Below are 21117 nucleotides of genomic sequence, written 5' to 3' on the forward strand. Positions count from 1 at the left end.
CTTGACCCAAGTAGTTATCCGAACACACACACTGGTTTGTAAACTCTCGACATAGTTTAAGCAGCACCGCCCAACTGTCCTTGACCGTGGACACGGCTATTCGAATAGTTTTACACTCTGCAGAGGTTGCACACTTTACCCACAAGATCCGGGGAACTTCCGTGTCATCCACGACCCGCGATACCTCAAGTACCCGGGGTAAGCACCCGGTCACTACCTTTCCCTAGACGACACTAACATGGAGTCCACTCGATTGGTAGTGACCCCCGTGCCCAACATTTCACATCTTAAAATTGTGGAGCATCGCTCCCATATTCATCACATACTGGCACGAGGTACCAACGTGTGTCCGGTGCCCCATAAAAATGTTCTTGTCCGCCCTACCTGGCACGATCCCGTCCTGGGAGAGCGCACCAACAACTCTCCCGTCACTAGTAATGCGGGCTCCAAGCTAGTATCGATCTAGGTAATCAATAATGCCCTTTCCCATATAAGGGTAGAGTGGTTGCGCATGTAAGGTTGGGACAGTCGACAAATCTTAAATCTAATCCATTTTCGAAAACAACACACACACTTGCCTCGATACACCACTTCATCATCAAGTGGTTACCCATCTCATCATCTCCCCCGGGCATAAGTGGTACCCGATGGGGTTTTTGAAAAGTCTTTTGAAAATACTTTGTCTCCATCACCATGCATATTCCTGTCCTTTTTTGCGTAGCACTACTTTAGCATCCTATCTACTCCCACCGTCATAACCCTCATAAGAAGGTAGGTTTATGCACAATGCAAGTATCAACGAGGGAGTACGGTGGCAAACCATCAAAGTAGATACCACCTCATCATGATTCCGATGCAACAACAATATGGTGCTATATGACATGCATAGAAAGGGTTTCATAGACATGGTCAAAGGGCTGCTTGCCTGGCTCAACAAAGTCTTCTGGGTCTTCAAAGTCTTTTGGTCCAACTCCTTCGTCAGCAACGCAATCTATCGTCACAAAATAATAACGAGAAAAATAAGGCAATAATAAAACAGAAAAACCAAAGAGCTCAGAAAAATGTCAACTCATTTTTGTTAAATACTAGGGTGAAAACTAAGAAGGGGAAAATTCCTAGTTTTGGATTTGGAGTAGCAGAATAGAAGAAATTGATTTACAAAGGTATATTTAAATGCTTAAAATCACATTTAAATATTTACAGTGAAGAAAAGTTTGTTGGATTTGAATGAAAGTTGCACCATTAAATAGGTTGCAATATTTCAGGGATTTAGGAGTTGGAATTAATTTATTTGGACAAATATTTAAATCTGTGGAATTTTTGGAAGGGTGACAGATAAAGAAAAAGGGAAAAGGGCTCTGTGCCTGCTAGGCCAGAACAGCCGCACCGCAGCAGGCCCAGCCAGAGAGGCGGCCCAGCGCGCTGGTGCACGCGCGCGCGCCAGGTTTAAACCTGATGGGTGGGGCCCAGGCGTCAGCGAGAGAGAGAGAGAGAGAGAGGAGATGGAGGGGAGAGGCCGACAGGCGGGGCCCGCCTGTCATTCCTAACCCCGAGTCCAGACAGCCAGCGTGCTCACCGGCGACGATGCAGGGCACGGCAAGGTCGGGCGAGGGCACGACTGGGCTCAGCGTCGTGTCGCCGTTCGGGTGGAGGTGGTTTCGGTCGCCGGGGTGGCCTGGTTCGCCAGCGACGAGGTCACGTGGCGGAGGGGCTTCGGCCGGCGGCGGTTTCGGCCGTTTCCGGCGGCTACAGAGAGGAGAAACAAGGGGGAAAAGATCAGAGGGCTACAGGGGTTCCAGATCAAGGCCAAGGAGGAGCGGGGAGGCCTGTACCTTGCGAACTCCAGCGAGCCGAAGTGGCGGAGCTCGAGCTTGATCTCGAGCTCGGGCGGCTCTGGAGACGAACTGGGGGTGCAGGGGGATGTTTTGGGGAGTGGGATAGCGAGTGGTGAGGAGAGGAGGGCTCGGGGAGGCCCTTAAATAGGCGAATGGCAGGGTGCCGTGGACCCGTGCGCCGGCGAGCTCCTGCTCGTTGCCACATGGCTCGGGAGGAGCTGGCGCCGTGTCTGGGGTGTTTCTGGGTGTGGACTATGCCGAGTGGAGCTAAGGGAGAGAGCAGGGAGGGGTCAGAGACGCCGCGCGTGTGAGGCTGCCCATTGGAGCTCTCAGGCGGCCGGCGCGTGTGCGAGCAGAGGCAAGAGGAGGGAGAGGGAGGAGGGGGACCATGTTGTGGCTTGTTGAGGACATCGAGGAGCATCGTCGGGCGCGCTGGGGAGGCCCGAGGTGACCGGAGGCGGTTGGAAGGGGGCGGCTACAGTACGGGAGCACACTGTAGCGTGCTCCAGAGCGCCCAAATGGCCGGCATGGCCATTCTTTATGCAATGTGGGCGCGTTCCAAGGTGTCTGGTAGCTCAAGGGGGGAGTAAAGAAGTAGGAGATGGCCTTGGATGCCCTGGGTGGCAGGTAGGAGAAGAGAGAGGGAGAAGAAGAGGGAGAAATGGGCTATCCAGAGAGAGAAAGTGGGGTTTTACCCATCCAATAATTGAGCTGTGGGTTTGCCATTGTTACTGAAGGTGAAAGGGGGCTAGGAGGGGTTGTGGTAAAAAGTGGGGCTCATGGAGATTAGTGGAAGAGCCCCAAACAGGGTTTTTAGTTAACATGCAGAAGGTGTTTGATATGGTTTTGGGGTACTTGCACTAATTTACTTCTTGTGGCACTTGGCAGGGATGTTTGTCATGACAAAATGATAGGGAAAAAGGAAGATGAGCTCATTTGGAAGAGTTTGCTAATGAAACTTTGGCAAACCCTAGAAATTAGCAGAAATGAACTTGTGTAGATCTAGTTGAGCAAATCACTTCTCCTTGATGCCCCACTTGGTGTAGTGGCCTCATTTAGTCATGTGAACATGCTCACAAAAGTTGGGGTCAAGGAGAGAAAGTTGGTAGTACAAACTTGTTCAAATATGATCTGGTCAGAGAGGGTTTTGGGGCATTTTTGTGAACCAAAATGACTTTAATTGACATGAGGCTTTGCAAAGTGATCAGAATATGCACTTGTGACTTGCTGGATTTTCCTTGGATTTTTTTGAAAATATTTCCTGTAGAAATATTTCAAATCCTTGAAATGGGCAGAAATGGTTTTGGGAGGTTTTGTCCAATATTTTGAACATGACCATGTGTTGAAACTCTTATATATGGAAAATATATGTCCACTGAGTTTCCCTGATTTTTGTCAAATATTTTTGAAACAATAAAATAATTTTTCCCTATTAAAGACCATTTCTGGCCTTAATAAAAAGCTTTTAAATAAAATAGGAAAATAGCTTTTAAAATTATATTTTTGTGGTTTATGGGAGTCCAACATCTAATAGGATTCAAATATGCCTTTTGAAATATTTTTCATACCCCAAATCAAGTACTTGCAGTGCAAACCTCAATTTAGGGATTTTTGGAAAACTAATTTTTGAAAATACTATTTGGCCAAATTATTTTTGTAAGAAAATACTATATTGCTCTATACACATGGCATGATCATTGGGCAAAAGTTTGGGGCAAGGAGATGAAGTATATAAGGTGGAGTTGTGTTGACTTTAAAGAGCACTTAAAAATCACAGAGAGAAAACCAACTCCAAATAAAAGCGAAATAATGCAAAAGTTTTTGTTGGTCCAAATTTTCATGCTTTAATAATGCAAATAAAATGTTACTAAATGCAGGGTGTGACATAAAGCCCATAATCAGTCAAAACAGATAATAATATAGCATGGAACAATCAAAAATTATAGATACGTTGGATATGTATCAAGCATCCCCAAGCTTAATTCCTGCTCGTCCTCGAGTAGGTAAATGATAAAAACAGAATTTTTTATGTGGAATGCTACCAAGCATGATTCTCAATGTAATTTTCTTTAATGTGGCATGAATGTTCAGATCCAAATAATACAAAATAAAAGTTCATATTGATAAAAGAAATAGTAACACTTCAAGCATACTAATCAAAGTAATCATGTCTTCTCAAAATAACATGGCCAAAGAAAGTTATCCCTACAAAATAATATAGTCTGGCTATTGCTCTATCTTCATCACACAAAGTATTTAATCATGCACAACCCCGATGACGAGCCAAGCAATTGTTTCATACTTTAATAATCTCAAACTCTTTCAACTTTCACGCAATACATGAGCGTGAGCCATGGACATAGCACTATGGTGGTCTAATATGGTGGTTGTGAGGACAAAAAGTGGGAGAAGATAGTCTCACATCAACTAGGCGTATCAACGGGCTATGGAGATGCCCATCAATAGATATCAATGTGAGTGAGTAGGGATTGCCATGCAACGGATGCACTAGAGCTATAAATATATGAAAGCTCAACAAAAGAAACTAAGTGGGTGTGCATCCAACTTGCTTGCTCACGAAGACCTAGGGCATTTTGAGGAAGCCCATCATTGTAATATACAAGCCAAGTTCTATAATGAAAAATTCCCACTAGTATATGAAAGTGACAACATATGAGACTCACTATCATGAAGATCATGGTGCTATTTTGAAGCACAAGTGCGGAAAAAGAGATAGTAGCAATTGTCCCTTCTTTCTTTTTCTCTCTTTTTATTTTTTTCTCTTTCTCTTTTTTCTTCTTTTTCTTATTTTCTTCTTTCTTTTTGGTGGGCTTCTTTGGCCTCTTTTATTTTTATAAAGTCCGAAGTCTCATCCTGACTTGTGGGGGAATCATTGTCTTCATCATTCTTTCCTAGCTGGGACAATGCTCTAATAATGAAGATCATCACACTTTTATTGATTTACAACTCAAGAATTACAACTCAAAGCTAGAACAAGATATGACTCTATATGAATGCCTCCGGCGGTGTGCCGGGATATGCAATGAATCAAGAGCGACATGTATGAAAATTATGAAGGTGGCCTTGCCACAAATACGATGTCAACTACATGATCATGCAAAAAACAATATGACAATGATGAAACATGTCATAATAAATGGAATGGTGGAAAGTTGCATGGCAATATATCTTGGAATGGCTATGGAAATGCCATAATAGGTAGGTATGGTGGCTGTTTTGAGGAAGGTATATGGTTGGTGTATGGTACCGGCGAAAGTTGCATGGTACAAGAGAGGTTAGCAATAATGGAAGGGTGAAAGGGTGCGTATAATCCATGGACTCAACATTAGTCAAAAGAACTCATATACTTGTCGTAAAAATTTAGAAGTCATCAAAAACCAAAGCACTACGCGCATGCTCCTTGGGGGATAGATTGGTAGGAAAAGACCATCGCTCGTCCCCGATTGCAACTCATAAGGAAGACATTCAATAAATAAAATTGTGCTCCAACTTCATCACAAAGCAGTTCACCATACGTGCATGCTACGGGAATCATAAAATTCAACACAAGCATTCTTTAAATTCATAATCCCCCAAGTAGCATGACTTTAATATCACTACCTCCATATCTCAAAACAATTATGAAGCATCAAATTGATCATAGCATCCAATTCACTTTCTATTATAGTTTTCATTCAAATTACCATGCTGTTTAAGACTCTCAAAATAGTATAAGTGAAGCACTAGAGCAAATGACAAACTACTTCAACAAGATATAAGTGAAGATCAATGAGTAGCTAAATAATTATGCAACAATGTGAAGACTCTCTAACATTAAGGAATTTCAGATGTTGGTATCCTATTCAAACAGTAAGCAAAAAAATGACATTGCAAGGATAGCACAACTCATGTGAAGAAGCAAAAACTTAGGCTCAACCGATACTAACCGATAGTTGCTGAAGAGGAAAGGTGGGATGCCTACCGGGGAATCCCCAAGCTTAGATGCTTGAGAATTCTTGAAATATTATCTTGGGTTGCCTTGGGCATCCCCAATCTTGAGCTTTTGTGTCTCCTTAATTCCTCTCATATCATGGTTTTTCTTTTTATCAAAAGCTTCATTCACAACAAACTCAAAAAGAACTCGTGAGATAGGTTAGTATAAACCAATGGAAAACCATATCATATTATACTGTAAAAAATCACTAACATAAATATTCAACATTGAATACTAAATGTCTCTGCATATTCAATACTCCTATCCTCAAATATAATCATTAAACAAGCAAACATATGCAAACAATCCAACTATAACAGCAATCTGCCAAAACAGTACAGTCTGTAAAGAATGCAAGAGTAACAATACTTCCCTGACTCCAAAAATTATGAACTAAAATTCCCACTGTAATAAATTTATCAGAGCTCAATATCCAAAAAGATTCAACATTATACCATTCTCTGACTTTTCTAGGGAATTTTTGCAACAGCGGTAAACTTTCTGTTTTCAAACAGCAACATGTATACTAGCAAAATAAGCATGGGAAAGGCCATCCTTGACTTTTTTATTGAAACTAAAGGTGCAAAACATTATTATAACTAACAGCAAGCAAATACTAACAAAAGGAAATGACGCTCCAAGCAAAACACATATCATGTGGTGAATAAAAATATAGCTCCAAGTAAAGTTACCGATGAACGAAGACGAAAGAGGGGATGCCTTCCGGGGCATCCCCAAGCTTAGGATCTTGGTTGTCCGTGAATATTACCTTGGGGTGCCTTGTTAATCCCCAATCTTAGGCTCTTTCCACTCCTTATTCCATAGTCCATCGAATCTTTACCCAAAACTTGAAAACTTCAACCACAAAACTCAACACAAAACTCGTAAGCTCCGTTAGTATAAGAAAATAAATCACCACTTAGGTACTGTAATGAACTCATTCTAAATTCATATTGGTGTAAAACCTACTGTATTCTAACTTCTCTATGGTTCATACCACTTAATACTAGCCATAGATACATCAAAATAAGCAATCAACACAATGAAAACAGAATCTGTCAAAAGCAGAACAGTCTTTAGTAATCTGTAATCTACATCAAAATAGCCTATACTTAAGGAACACAAACAATTATGAAATAAATTTCTGGACCTGAGGAATTTGTCTATTAATAATCTGCAAAAAGAATCAACCTAAAATCACTTTCCAGTAAAAAATGGCAGCCATTCTCGTGAGCGCTAAAGTTTCTGTTTTCTACAGCAAGATCATATAAACTTCACCCAAGTCTTCCAACGGTTCTACTTGGCACTTTATTGAAACAAAAGCTATAAAACATGATTACTAAAGTAGCATAATCATGTGGACACACAAAAACAGTAAGGGTAAATATTGGGTTGTCTCCCAACAAGCGCTTTTCTTTAATGCCTTTCTAGCTAGGCATGATGATGGCAATGATGCTCACATAAAAGATAAGAATTGAAACATAACGGGAGCATCATGAAGCATATTACTAGCACATTTAAGTCTAACCCACTTACTATGCATAGGAATTTTGTGATCAAACAACTTATGGGAACAATAATCAACTAGCATAGGAAGGTAAAACAAGCGTAGCTTCAAAACTTTAAGCACATAGAGAGGAAACTTGATATTATTGCAATTCCTACAAGCATATGTTCCTCCCTCATAATAATTTTCAGTAGCATCATGAATGAATTCAACAATATAACCAGAACCTAAAGCATTCTTTTCATGATCTACTAGCATAGAAATTTACTACTCTCCACATAAGCAAAATTCTTCTCATTCGGAATAGTGAGAGTATCATAAAAGACTGGAACACTAAAAATGTTTCCACATCAAAAGAGTAATGTTCAGAAAAAGGGTAATCATAATCATTAAAATATTTGTAAATATAATCATCACTACTTTTTATAGCATAGGTTTCATCACAATAATCATCATAAGTAGCAACTTCGTTCTCATCATAATCGATTGAAACCTCTCCCAAGATAGTGGAATCACTAAATAAAGTTGACACTCTTCCAAATCCACTTTCATATTCATCACAATAAAATTCAACATCCTCCAAAATAGTGGGGTCACTAATTCCTAAATTTGACACTCTTCCAAACCCACTTTCATCAATATAATCATCATAGGTAGGAGGCATGCTATCATCATAACAACTTTGCATATCAAAACTTGGGATGCTAAAAATATCATCTTCATTAAACATAGCATCCCCAAGCTTGGGACAAACATCAATTTCAGGAAATATATTCTCAAGTATTTCATACTCATCAAACATAGCTTCCCCAAGCTTGGGCTCTTTCATATCATAAGCATAATCACTCTCATCATTAAAAATATAGATAACACCATAGTAAAGCAATTATCATCATCATGATGGGTAGTAGGAGAAACATCATTTCGGAGGGATACCTTTCTACCTTTATTGCTCCTTCTTTTATTTTTCTTCTTCACATTATGTGTAGGTTCAACCTTCCTCTTTGAGCTCCTTATTGATGAGATTGGTTGAATAGAAAGCTCCTCCTCGTTACCTGATTCATCATGAGAAATAATAGGAGGATATTGGGAAGTCTCTTCCCTTTCATTAGTATTCTCATCATCTTCTATTTGCTTTATTTTCTTTATATAATTGGCAATATAAGGATTTTCAATGCAATTCACCGCACAAAACATATAAATCTTTTCTAGATCAATATCAAGGAATTTCTTATGGGCAAATTCTGGAAGATCCTTAAGTAAACGTTTCGATTCTTCATAACCCAAAAGTAAACTAAGTTCATTGTAATGAGCAATGGAGATCAAATCATCACAATTTTTGGACATGATTCGATCATGAAACAATTTGCATAGGAGATGTAAATGACCACGTTCATTGCAAAGTTCACAAGTACGGCAAAGGAATTTTAAATTTTTAGCACTCATACCTGGACTTTCATGCAACCATTTAGTTTCTAAATACTTATGCCTCTTGCAATAAATATCTTCTCTATTAGGTGTGTTCATGCAAACATGCACTCCACAAAAGTTGACATGCTCATAAGAGATATTTTCATCATGACTAGAGCAATCATCATTAATACAATGGATATTCAAGGAGTTCATACTAACAACATTGCAATCATGCTCATCATTCAAAGATTTAGTATCAAGAATTCTAATGCATTCTTCTTCTAGCACTTGAGCACAATTTTCCTTTCCATCAAACTCACGAAAGATATTAAAAAGACAAAGCGTACGAGACAAACTTAACTCCAATTTTTGTAGTTTTCTTTTATAAACTAAACTAGTGATAAAACAAGAAACTAAAAGACTCGATTGCAAGATCTAAAGATATACCTTCAAGCACTCACCTCCCCGGCAACGTCGCCAGAAAAGAGCTTGATGTCTAATACAAAACCTTCTTCTTGTAGACGTTGTTGGGCCTGCAAGTGCACATGTTTGTAGGACAGTAGCAAATTTCCCTCAAGTGGATGACATAAGGTTTATCAATCCATAGGAGGCGTAGGATGAAGATGGTCTCTCTCAAACAACCCTGCAACCAAACAACAAAGAGTCTCTTGTGTCTGGTAAATTGTATAGGTGCACTAGTTCCGCGAAGAGATGCTGATACAAGTGCAATATAGATAGTAGATAAAGGTAATTGTAATCTGAAATAATAAAAACAGCAAGGTAACTAATGGTAAAAGTGAGCGTAAACGGTATTGCAATGATAGGAAACAAGGCCTAGGGTTCATACTTTCACTAGTGCAAGTTCTCTCAACAATAATAACATAGATAGATCATATAACAATCCCTCAACGTGCAACAAAGAGTCACTCCAAAGCCACTAATAGCGGAGAACAAACGTAGAGATTATGGTAGGGTACGAAACCACCTCAAAGTTATTCTTTCAGATCGATCTATTCAAGAGTTCGTACTAGAATAACACCTTAAGACACAAATCAACCAAAACCCTAATGTCACCTGGATACTCCATTGTCACCTCAAGTATCCGTGGGCATGATTATACGATATGCATCACACAATCTTAGATTCATCTATTCAACCAACACAAAGTACTTCAAAGAGTGCCCCAAAGTTTCTACCGGAGAGTCAAGAACGTGTGCCAACCCCTATGCCTAGGTTCATGGGCGTAACCCGCAAGTTGGTTACCAAAACATACATCAAGAGGCACATGATATCCCATTGTCACCACAGATAAGCACGACAAGACATACATCAAGTGCTCTCATAAAAGACTCAATCCGATAAGATAACTTCAAAGGGGAAACTCAATTCATCACAAGAGAGTAGAGGGGGAGAAACATCATATGATCCAACTACAATAGCAAAGCTCGGGATACATCAAGATTGTGCCATAGAGCGAACACGAGAGAGAACACGAGAGAGAGAGAGAGATCAAACACATAGCGACTGGTACATACCCTTAGCCTCGAGGGTGAACTACTCCCTCCTCGTCATGGAGAACGCCAGGATGATGAAGATGGCCACCGGTGATGGATACCCCCTCCGGCAGGGTGCCGGGAAGGGCTCCCGAGAGGTTTTTGTTGGCTACAGAGGCTTGCGGCAGTGGAACTGCTAATCTATCTTCTCCGTGGATGTTTTAGGGTACATGGGACTATATAGGCGAAAGAAGTCGGTCGGGGGGTGCTTGAGGGGCCCACGAGACAGGGGGCACGCCCTACAGCGGGGCGCCCTCCTATCTCGTGGAGTCCTCGAGTATCTTCTGACTTGAACTCCACATCTCCAGGATGATATTCTTCCAAAAAATCACATTGCCAAAGGTTTCATTCCGTTTGGACTCCGTTTGATATTCCTTTTCTTCGAAATACTGAAACAGGCAATAAAACAGCAATATGGGTTGGGCCTCCGGTTAATAGGTTAGTCCCAAAAGTAATATAAAAGTGTATAATAAAGCCCATAATCATTCAAAACAGATAATAATATAGCATGGAACAATAAAAAATTATAGATACGTTGGAGACGTATCAGGAACCGTATTGGAAGAATGGCTCAACGGGCCGTGTAAGCTTCACAGCACGCCGGATGAAACACCGACCCATAGCCTTAGAGCATGTTGGATACTCCGGCAGGTAGCTAAGGGTGGTGAGGATCTCCTCGAGAACCATAAAGCAGAACCACATCCCGCCAAGGAACACAATACGGTACTGACAGTCTTCGAGAACTTCGCCTCAAACAATAGGCGCAAGCGAGCGCATCGAAGCTCCGTTGAAATTTGCCATGTGGAAAAAATAAATCCGTGGAACGACACTGCTATAACCTTCAATGCCAGTGACGAACCCCAATTCCAGTCCGTCCAGGCGCCGGCCGCTCTGGTCCTCAGCCCAATAGTGGACGGCTTTCCGCTCACAAAAGTACTCATGGACGGCAAAAGCGGATTAAACCTAATCTACGAGGAAACACTCGAGAAGATGGAGATTGACACAAGCCGCATTGAACAAAGCGGCACAACCTTCAGGGGAATTATCCCTAGTCGGGAGGCACGGTGTGCGGGAAAAATCACACTCGATGTGGTATTCGGCACCCCAGAAAATTACAGGTCCAAAGAAATCACCTTCCAAGTGGCTCCTTTCAACAGCGGATACCACGCCCTTCTAGGGCAGGAGCGTTTGCAAGCTTTCAAGCCATACCCCATTATGGGTACATGAAGCTTAACATGCCCGGACCCAATGGAATTATCACTCTAGCTAGTGATCCGGACGTCGCACTCCGCGCCAAAGACAAAACCGCAGCACTAGCCTTGGAAGCACTATCCGAAGCCCTAGCGGCAGAAGAATTAACAATGCTGCACGCCACCGTGGACAGGGACGACATGATACTCGACAAGCGACCCAAGTCCACCTCATTTAAACCCGCAGATGAGATAGTCAAATTCCAAGTCCACCCAACGGACCCCACGAAGACAGCTTCCATCGGGACACAGTAGAACCCCGCTATGGACGCCGCACTGCACGACTTCTTACATGAGAATTGAGATATCTTCACCTGCACCCATCGGACATGCCGGACATCCCACGCGAATTGGCCGAACACAACCTTAACATACTGAAGGGATACAAACCGGTTAAGCATACCCTAAGGCGATTTTCGAAGTCCAAATGGCAAGCCATGGGGGAGGAGCTAGCCAAGTTACTTGAGGCCGGATTCATCAGAGATATCAAACATCCGGATTGGTTGGCGAACTTGGTAATGGTACCAAAGAAGGACAAATCCTAGCGCCTGTGCATCGACTTCAAAGACCTTAACAAGGCTTACCACAAGGGTCCCTTTCCCCTCCCTCGCATCGATCAAATCATCGATGCCACAGCTGGACACGACTCGTTGTGTTTCCTCGACGCATACTCTGGATACCATCAAATAAAGATGGCAGAGTCCTACCAAGCTGCAACAACTTTCATAACACCATATGGCCCTTTCTGCTTCAACACTATGCCTTTCGGGCTGAAGAATGCCGGAGCAACCTATCAACGCATGATTCAAACATGCCTGGAAAAGCAAATCGGCAAAACAGTGGAGGGATACGTGGACGACGTAGTCATAAAAACAAGACACATCGAAATCCTAATAGATGACTTGAGGCTTACGTTCGACAACCTACGAACATACGAATCAAGCTGAATCCGGAGAAATGTGTTTTCGGCGTCCCCTCCGGAAAACTGCTGGGCTTCATCGTTTCCAATAGAGGAATTGAAGCTAATCTGGCAAAAATCCGAGCTTTTTCGCAGTTGGCTATACCAACAGACCTCAAACATATCCAGAAACTAGCTGGATGTGTGGCTGCTTTGAGCCGCTTTATCTCCAGGTTAGGAGAAAAGGCATTGCCTCTTTACCGCCTTCTTCGGTGCATTGAACACTTCGTGTGGAAGGATGCAGCCGCGGCCGGACTCGATGAAATAAATACCTTATTGGCCAATAATCCAGTCCTAACAGCACCAAATATCGGCGAACATGTGCTGCTGTACATAGCTGCAACACATCAAGTTGTAAGCGCAGTACTCGTCGTCGAACGAGAGGTTGATGGATACAAATTCCCGCTACAGAAGCTGGTTTATTACGTATCCATGGTCCTCACCCCATGCATGTCCCGATACCCACACTATCAAAAAATAGCATACGCGGTCTTCACGGCATCTTCGGGCGCTACGACACTACTTTCAGGAGTGTTCGATTATGGTGGCCTCCGAACTACCACTAAACGATATAATAAAGAACCGCGATGCAACGGGCCAGATCGCCAAATGAGCCATTGAGCTCCTTCCGTTCGACATAATATACAAGCCTCGGCGGGCTATCAAGTCGCAAGTGTTAGCGGACTTTGTCGCCGAATGGACGGAGGCCGAACTCCCTAAAGAGTACGGCGCATACTCCAACTGGATCATGCACTTCGATGGCTCTAAAATGCTGGCCGGACTAGGAGCGGGCGTAGTCCTGACGTCTCCCACCGGAGACACGGTCCAATACATCCTCCAAATATTATACACAGACTCCAACAATGAAGCCGAATATGAGGCTCTGTTGCACGGTCTTCGGATGGCAGTCTCTATGGGCATTCAATGCCTAGAGGTGCGCGGGGATTCAAACCTCGCAATATCAAAAATAAACAGAGACTTTGACGCCAAGGATCCGAAAATGGCGGCCTATCACAATGCCATCCTTAAAATGTCAGCTCGGTTCGAGGGGCTCGAATTCCACCATGTGGCTCAAGAAAACAATCAAGCGGCAGATGTCCTTGCCCGCGTCGGTGCTAAACGCGACCCTGTCCCACCTAACATATTCCTGGAAAGGCTGTTCAAGCCATCCGTGGTATGGGAAGGGGAGTCCGGTAATACCAGCACGGATCCGAATACATCCCCAAATTCCGAACTATCAGACATAATCGGAGGTTCTACCACCGAAATAACATCGTCAGCCACCGAAATAATGGCTGTCATCGCCCCATGGACTGAGCCTTTCTTGGCCTACCTAAATAGGCAGGAGCTCCCTAAAGACCAAAATGAAGCACACTGCATTGTCCGGCGTTCTAAAGCTTACAAAGTCCATGAAGGGGAACTCTATAAGAAAAGCGCCACCGGAGTGCTCCAAAGGTGCATCTCCGAAGAGGAAGGGAGGCAGCTCTTGGCTGAAATCCATGTCGGACTGGGAGGGCACCACGCTGCAGCTCGAGCATTAGTTAGCAAAGCCTTCCATACAGGTTTCTATTGGCCGACAGCCCGAGCAGACGCACAGGACCTTGTCCAACACTGCGTCGATTGCCAGCTCTTTGCCAATCAGAGTCATATGCCCCCTACCACTCTCCAAACAATCCCCATAACTTGGCCTTTCGCGGTTTGGGGGCTTGATATGGTTGGACCCCTTAAAGGGGGAAGCCATAAGAAAAATTATTTATTGGTCATGGCAGACAAATTCACCAAATGGATAGAAGCCAAACCAGTGAGAACGACTGAGTTCGGACCAGTAATAGACTTTATATCCGGGGTCGTACACTGATACGGTGTCCCCCATCGCATCATCACCGATAATGGCTCAAATTTCACGACCGATGAGGTGAAATCTTGGTGCGTCAAAATGGGCATTAAGCTCGACTATGCTTCCGTCTACCATCCTCAAACAAATGGCCAGGTCGAACGAGCAAATAGTCTTATCATGAGCAGCATCAAACCCAGACTAGTGCGATCCTTGACAGAGTCGGATATTCAGTGGGTCGAGGAGCTCGACTCCGTACTCTGGGGGCTGCGGACCACGTCGAATCGCACCACCGGCTATACACCATTTTTTATGGTGTACGGCGCGGAAGCAGTACTACCTTGCGACATAATACATGATTCGCCAAGCGTACGCATGTACGAAGAGAAGGAAGCCGAGTTAGATCTGTAGGATAATTTGGATGCCCTGGAGGAGGAGTCCGATGTCGCGAAGGCCCGTTCCGCATTCTATCAGCAACAGGCTCGACGATACCAAAGCAGAGAAGTGTGGGCCAAAACTTATAGTATTGGCGAACTCGTTCTACACTTACCAGCGAAGAAGAAGGACAAGCTCAAACCCAAGTGGGAAGGCCCCTTCATCATCGAGAAAATTCTCACCGGAGGAGTGTACCGCTTACGTAATGCATCTAATAACAGACTCGAGCCGAAACCATGGAACGCGGCCAGACTCCGGAGATTCTACCCCTAGCGCCGAAATCAGTGTTCATCTCCTTAACCCTCTTTTTTTCAATTATGCTCCCTCCCTTTTCCTTTCTCAATCTTTTTCTTTTCACACACAGTATTTAATACAGTACGGACTCCCGGATTACTCCGGCCAGACTATATGTGTAAGCTTTACCTGGGGGCTTCCTATACGGAAGCTAAATATAAATCACTTTCAGGGCTTTTTGCCCGTCACACATGCGTTTCTTTTTCCATGTGTGCCTTTTCTTCACCATTATATGCATCGATATGACTTAAGACGTGGCCAAGCTGAGTTGCCTGGCTCCTGTGTTTATGCCCTACGTTCCCGTTAATTCGGCTAGGGCATAAGGGGAGCACCTCTGCGATTGTTACTATCGGTTGAGCCGGATGTGTACCTCAGACTGGGTGAAGCCGAAAGCTAGTTTCCTTAAGAGAATATTCGGTTGGTGAACAAAAGATGTCTTCGATTATTATAACATTAATCCCCAGATGTTTTGTACCCTGCGCTTTGGTTCGCAGTTCGGACATGTGCCTTGTCACATGCGTACCCAGGGAAAGGAACCCTTAATGGAACTATTCTCCCTAGAAGATGTTTCTTACTAACCATGTAATATAACATAACTAGTTGGGTACTTGTCTATTCAAGCACTTATGACCCCTACGCCTGGTTTCCACGCATACTCCGGTTTTGTATAACCGAGCGGGTATTTCGATACACCCCGGACTTCAGGATCCGGGGGCTGAAGCGAAAAGGTCCGCCATGACAAATGATTTTAATCCGGCTATGGGCTACTTATGTCCATCGAATTACGTAGTCATTTGGACTGATTATATTCATCCTCTAAACCATCCAACAGGCTATCTATCTTACAATCCTGTTGAGAATACTTTGCAGCTAACGCCACCTGGTCATATACTAGACTCACGGGAATTTCTTGCCCATCTGGCCCAGCCGGTCCAACTTCGGCCATATGGTTCGGGTCCAGCTTGGTGTAGCGCGTCTCCACCATAGCCCATGCTTCTCTTGCGTCTTGCCGGCAGGCTGATATCTTCCACAAATGGAAGCGCCACCGTGCTCCTTGAAGCATGTCCACCAGCTCCCCCATGCCATTCGGCAGGGAGCTTGATGGCCACAGAGACTGCGCAATGCCCTACATCACCTGCCGAGCTCGCTCGTGCAGTTGTGAGAGGTCCTACAGTAAATCATCTGCAGATGCGGGCATCTCCTCCTCCGGGCGACCCGTCAGCATTCCTACAAACACAACTTTTTCAATATACTTCCTCGCTGAACTATGCTACAATTCGTTTTGGCACTTACCATAAATGCTACGGCGAAGCCTTTTGTTCTCCTTCCCGGAGTCCGCCAGCTGTGCACGAACATCTTTCAATTCCACGCCCAGCCGAACACTGGCATCTTGAAGAGCATTCTTATCCTGCTTAACTTGTGTAAGAATGCGCTCGCCGGCCTTTAGTTGCCTCTGGAGATGCGACTCGTCATCTCCCCCGCCCTCTGGATTTACTCCGGGGTTGTCTACAGAACTTCCTGTTAAATTTGTCATACCAGCCAGTTGCCAACTGGTGCATTTTCATATAATTAAGATAAATGTTACCATATGAGGCCTTCTGGGATTCCTCTAGCTTGGCAACTGTGGCCCTCAGATGGGTCTTGCACTCCTCTAGCTCCCGAGACAATTGCTCATTCTTATCTACAAGAACCTGCGCATAAATTGATACTTAAAACTGTTGATTCAACCATTTCAAGTCTTAGGGGCTACTACTATACATGCTCATCAAACTTTCTTACCTGTATATCTTTGGTATACTGGACTGTCGCCCGGGCGAGTCCGCTTTGAGAGGCTCGGATGTATGCGTCTCCCGAATTGAAGGCATTAAATGCCTCTTCGGAAAAGATGTTGTTGCGAAGCACGGCCCGTCGACGCCGACGATGCATGGCGCTCTCTACTTCTGAATTTGTGGCAGAGAGCATGTCTGTGTCCTCTGTCGGAGGACTATGCGGCATCGGCCCTACGTCCGCCTCCTCTCTCGAAGTTGGTCTTGGAGCCCGACTGGTGGAGGCGTGGTTGGCAGGATCTCCGGATACAGTCCGGATACTCATCTTCCTGCCAAGATGTAAAAAGGGCACTGTTATACTTCAAATGACAACAAATTACATTGACAGGTTGTTTTCTTGCCTCTGTAGAGGCGTGTCGGTTCTAATCGCCTTCCTCTTGAGCCTACCCAATCCGGACGCCTGTGGATAACGGGTCCCTAGGGGCTCGGCCCTGCGCTCCGAACGTCGCTTCTACAAAAGCACGACGTATCAGGGATAAGGCGTGACATCAGGAAAGAATCCTCTTCGGAGGATCGAGTCTTCGGCTTGGCTTACACACGATGAAGGTAACAGTCCGGGATAATCGGCGGTGATAGCCACTGGGGCGCCGTCACGGCTTGCCCGATAAAATATCCCGTCAACAAGCTCAACGGCCGCATCTGGGTCTTCTTCGAGTCCCAGATCCAGGGCCCTTTCGGGGTCCTCTGGCTGCGGGGAAGGGCTGGACATTCCTTCCACGTCCCTCCTCAGTTCCTGCTCAGAAATATCGATGCGGGTAACTTTAGCAAAGAATGCCACAATAAGTGAAGCGAGGAAATAAATGACGACTTACCCAGTTTGGGGGATTATACATGGAGAATTTGTCCCGCGGTTTGATGCGGAGGAAGTCTTCCTCTCCTCCTTTGTATAGGTCGGACAGTATCCTTGCTAGAGCGGTGGGGGAGTCCGGACCCTTACGGCCATAGTGAGTGGCATCGTCTGTCCCGTTGTAGTGCCAGATGGGATTGCTCCGATATTGAAGCGGTTGCACTCCCCGCATTATGCATATTGCCATCACCTCGACTATCGTCAGTACGGATTTGGCCAGTAACTTTATCCTACTCATCAGGAAATGTACTTCCCTGGAATCCTCTTCTTGGGGGCCTCGAGGGCGCCAGCTTAGACGTGCCCTCGGCGGGGTGTTACTGAACTTGGGGAGTCCTGTTCGGACTGGATCCGGAAGGGGAGCGTCGTCAATGTAAAACCACTCTGAAGCCCAGTTATCTGGTGCCTTCTTGGGAGTACCGGATAGGTATTCGGTCTCAGTGATACGCCATACTTCGGCCCCGCCCACTTGACATAGGGATTCTCCCTGGTTGCGGGGGACAAGGTAGAACAGCTTCTTCCACAATCCGAAATGAGCCTCGCAGCCTAGAAATAGCTCACAAAGGGCGACGTACCCTGCTATATGCAGTATGGAGGCTGGGGTAAAATTGTGCAACTGGAGGCCGTGGAACTCCAGAATCCCACGAAGGAATGGATGAATAGGAAACCTGACGCCCCTTAACAGATGCGGAATTAAGCATATTCGATCCTCTGGAGACGGATTGGGGGATCTCTCCACTTGTTCTCCGCCATTATAGGTGGCCACTCCGGCTCGGAAAGGGACGATGAACACTGGCGGGAGGAGCCCTTGGGTTTGTAACTTTACCAAACGGTTGTAGGGAACTGAACACTCTCCCTAGTCCCCCGGCTTGGGGCAAGGGGAGCGAGCAGAAGAGCTGCGATGATCGGCCATGTTGGAATGGTTTTTTCTGGGGGCTGTGTTGGATGCTTGCTCAAGGAGGGAGAGTGAGGTTTGGATCTGGGAATCCCTGTCTCTTCAAATAGACGGCCAGCCCGAAGGACTGAGGGTGGCAAATGCAAAAATGCCTTGACTCCTCGCATTCGCTCGACACGTGGAAATGGTCATTATTGAAACACTGAAGCCGAGGAGCACAACATTGATGAAGATGCCGGACATTGTTCGTCATGATGGGAACATTGGAGTATTCGGAGGAGGAACCAGCCTTGCAATGCCAAAGACAAGACTGCGGGCCGGACTCATCATCATTGAAGGCTGGTTCAGGGGCTACTGAGGGAGTCCTGGATAAGGTGGTATCTGGACAGCCGGACTGTATACATCGTCCGGACTACAGAAGTGTCAAGATACAAGACTCAAGACTTCGGCTCGTGTCCGGATGGGACTCTCCTTTGCGTGGAAGACAAGATTGGCGATTCGGATATTATGTTTCCTTCCTTGTAACCGACTCCATGTAAACCCTAGCACTCCGGTGTCTATATAAACCGGAGAGGATGGTCCTTAGAAGGCCGATCACAATTACAATCATACCATCATAGGCTAGCTCTTGGGGTTTAGCCTCTACGATCGCGTGGTAGATCTACTCTTGTACTACATATCTTAAATATTAATCAAGCAGGAAGTTGGGTTTTACCTCCATCGAGAGGGCCCAAACCTGGGTAAACATTGTGTCCCTTGCTTCCTGTTACCATCAGCCTAAGACGCACAGATCGGGACCCCCTACCCGAGATCCGCCGGTTTTGACACCGACAGCCGCCTCGGCTGCTTCTTGACTTGCACTCCAAGTCCTCTAGATCACATTCGTCCAAAAATCACGCTTCCGACGGTTTCATTCCGTTTGGACACCGTTTGATATTCCTTTTCTTCGAAATACAGAAATAGGCAAAAAAAACAATATGGGTTGGGCCTCCGGTTAGTAGGTTAGTCCCAAAAATGATAATAATGCGTAAAATAAATCCCATAAATATCCAAAAGGGGTAATATAATAGCATGGAACAATCAAAAATTATAGATACGTTGGAGACGTATCACACGCCGACTGCAGCACCCCTGCGACCGGAGCGGAGGTTGAGGTTGTCGCTTCGGGCAAGGTCTACATGACCCGAGGATGGGGCGAGATTGCCCGGGTCTACCGAACAGGGGGCGCCCTCGTGATCCATTTCGAATACGATGGAACCTCCTTAACGCTCTTCAAGTTCTTCAACGTAGAAGGACGCCGGATGGAGTGCTGCCCCAGGGAAGGCGGCCGGGGCCTCGAAGTGGCGAGGGCTAAGCCTGCTGTGGGTGTCAAAACTGGCGCATCTCGGGTAGGGGGTCCCAAGTTGTGCGTCTTAGGATCGATGGCAACATGAACATGGGATTTTACCCAGCTTCGGGCTCTCTTGATGAGATAATAACCTACATGCTGCTTAGGATCGATGGTTACAAGAGTTGATCTACCCCGAGATCATATGTTGTGGTCTAAACCCTAGAAGTATGATGAGTAATGTCATAATCCTCCATCAACTAGCATGGCCTCGGTTTATATAATGTACCCGAGGCCTAGGATAACAAGAGTCCTAGCCGAATACGCCGGTGGGGGGGGGAGTCCTTGTCTTGATCACCAAGTCTTGTGGAATCTTCCTTGTATGCGGCAGCTGTCCGAACTGGCCCATGAGTATATGGCTACAGGGGTCCTCGGCCCAATCTAACTGATTGGGAGACGACGTGGTGAGTACCCCCTAGTCCAGGACACCGTCAGTAGCCCCCTGAACTGGTCTTCAAGTTGGGGACGCTCCTCGATTCTTCCGAACTATTCTTCATCTTCGGTCGTCGGTCCTGAAATTGGTTCAACAAATCCTCTTATCTTCGATCTTGAGGATCGCCAAAGTGCATTCGAAGAGTTTACACGTCGGGTATCCGAGGAGCCCCTTTAAGTTTACGGCCTTTATCAATGCCTTGTTATTTTTAATGCCACACCTCGGGTTTGAAGTTGTTCCCGGGTGGCAGTGTCCTCTTGTGTCCGAGCTCCAATGCTGAACTGCATTCAAGGGGTAATTTGCAGCCGAGCACCAACACCGGACTACTTCTGAGCTCCAACGCTGGAATGTATCCGAGCTCCAATGCCGTACTATGTCCAGGCTCCAACGTTGGACTATATCCGAGCTCCTACACCGGATTATATCCGAGGTGTCATAGATCACCTTGGTTCAAAAAAGTTGAAAGAGTTTAGCTAAGCTTAATACCGGAAATGCCCTCTAAGGAGCTAGCCACTGGCGCCCGAGCTTTATGCCAGATTGCTTCTGGGGTGGTGCACCACCTTGGCCACGGGCTGATTTTTATGAATTTAATTCCGAATTGTGCAATGTAATTTCTGACGAGATGTATAGCCAGTATATGTATATCAGTAACCCTCAAG

This window comes from Triticum aestivum, chromosome 7B (genome assembly GCF_018294505.1).
Source record: "Triticum aestivum cultivar Chinese Spring chromosome 7B, IWGSC CS RefSeq v2.1, whole genome shotgun sequence".
Lineage (NCBI taxonomy): Eukaryota > Viridiplantae > Streptophyta > Magnoliopsida > Poales > Poaceae > Triticum > Triticum aestivum.